This window comes from Lactuca saligna, chromosome 3 (genome assembly GCF_052625555.1).
Source record: "Lactuca saligna cultivar CGN05327 chromosome 3, ASM5262555v1, whole genome shotgun sequence".
NCBI classification, from domain to species: domain Eukaryota; kingdom Viridiplantae; phylum Streptophyta; class Magnoliopsida; order Asterales; family Asteraceae; genus Lactuca; species Lactuca saligna.
Genome location: NC_136419.1, coordinates 63,772,874 through 63,775,409, shown reverse-complemented (window position 1 = coordinate 63,775,409; position 2,536 = coordinate 63,772,874).

The following is a 2,536-nucleotide window of genomic DNA, read 5'->3' as shown; positions in this document are numbered from 1 at the left end:
ACCATTGTTTGTGACTATGGAGACAAGGTTGATGTCAACCAAATCGAGATGCAGAGGCTTAAAGATCATCTGGGTAAAGATTTCATTGTGTGTCGTATTGATCACATCAGTCTCCAGCACACGTTGGAAGATCATGACAGGAAGCTAAAAGCTATTGATATAGTGATGAGCGGCGTCATGGTGGCAATGTTTGGGATGATGGTGGTTGCGGTCAAAGTACTTATGAAGCTTGGATAAGTTGTTGGGGGTACATTACGGTGCATATATATTATAGATATAATAGTTTTAGGTTTTTTTGTTCTTGTTTTTTTTTTCTTTTTTTGTGTGTTATCTATGGATTATTTGAAAAGTCATGTGTTGATGACAAGCATTTTGTACGTTTGTTAAGCTTCTTAATGGAAAAAGACATGAGTTGATCTCAGTCGTTTTGTATCTTATGTTTGACTCTATGAACACTTTGATTTTGGTTGACATATCATGCAAGAACAAAGAACAGAACATATGTTGGGTAATTGAACCCCACGTGCCTTGCATGATGAGGGTAGTTTTGTCATTTCACGTTCATAACGGTTGTAAAAAGGGGTGTCTCATTCAAAAGGGTAGCTCTTTCATTTTTTCCTTATCTCTTTCAATTCAACTGCCGAGTGAGATCCAACAAAATTCAACAAGATGAAAACTGTTTGTGGGTGTGGAAGTCCGACAATAATTCGCACACCTCGGACTGACATTAACCCTGGAAGACCATTTTATGCATGTCCAAACAAGGTAAATGTAGTCATATTTTTAGAACCCTAGTTTCATAATTGTTTTCTAAATGTAACCTTAATTTCTTATTAAGGGAGCCCGATCAGGTTTCATTTATTGGGTTGATGAAATAAAATGCAACAATGAAGAAATCATTTTAAGTGTACTGATAAGGTCGAAGAAGCTGGAATCAGAAGTGTTGAAGTTGAAGCTGATTTTAATTTGTAGTTGGGTTTTTTTTTGGGGGTTTAATCATTTATAAGTTGTAATCCAATGTATTTGGGTAGTTGAATTTAGAACAATTTGTATTTGTGTGATGTGACCCTGATGTATTGTTGTCTTGTCATCACCCTTAATTACGTATAGGGATGCGAATTACTCTTAATTTGGTGAAATTATGCCACCCTTAATGTCATTACATATAGTACGTTGCTAAAAAAAGCATATTAACATTATTAACAATAACTGTATGTTTATCCACTAAGAACACAAGGACCACATGTTCTTAAATGTTCGAATTACATGTCATTACCCTTCACTTTTTTAATTACATATACTACGTTGCTAAATAGCATTAAATTTTCTTAACAATAATCATATATTTGTCCACTAAGAACAAAAGGACCACATGATACCTCATGGAATTACATGCATGCACGTTGAAAACTATTAATATTAAAGAACAACCAAAGCATGATAATAGTACAAACCATTGTCAAACTAAACAAACTAACTTCAAACAAGCAACTAAATGTCAAACCAAACAGGTACAACTTATTGTCAAACCATTGTCAAACATAACCACATGACACCATAAAATACTCTCTACTCATTTAGGTCTACTGGGTTTGCACTAGTTTCTCCTTTCCTATACTTGGTCTTAACCTTCTTTACAAGTTTCATTTTCATGATTCTCTCTGATTTTTTTTCTTTTACCACCAACTTTTGGTCCTTTATCTCCTTCATCAACTAACTTTGGTTCACAACTTCCTTCATCAATTGCCTTTGGTCCATAACTTCCTTCATCAAATTCCTTTGGTCCACAACTTCCTTCACCATCTTCACCATTGGCCTTTGTTTTCCTTTTGATGACCTTAAGTTTTGTGAGCCTTTGAACCCTTTCCCTTTGTACATGTGGCCTTTCAACTTTAGGAAAAGTAACCTTGTTATGCCCTGCTTTTTTACACACACTACACAATATTATTTTCCCTGCCTTAGACACAGTGTGTCTTAGAAGCTTTTATGATGCATCTCTTCTTCTGTTTATCTTTGGTCTACCTGTCATTCTTCTCTTTAATGGTGGTCGAGGTGGTATGAACTCAATAGGTAGCCAGATGTTGCTACCATGTATCCCATGTATTTGGTATTTGTAATTGTTCTTGTACAAGGGACCATACAACATTGGATCCACATAAGTGGCAACATCTCTATTCAGATTTGATATAAGTAGCTACTGAATGCACACATCTATACCTATTAAGTTGCTACACTCTACAAGTATAAGTCTTCTTTTCCAGGTTAACAACATATGACTCTGCCAGGTTTCTGGTTTCAAATTGGTTTAGATCACTTGGTAAAACTTGCCAATACCTATTTGAGCCACCACATAAGTTAGTATGTAAGTTAGAGTAAGAGTACAAAGATTAGAAATTACCTTTGTGCTCTTTTCAATTTATTTAGTAGGAGTGTAATTGATGGGCAACGTGTATAATCATGCCATGATCTACCTTTCATCTTCAAATTGTATATCCTCTCCATAACATATAATCCAATCTCCTTTAACATGGTGATG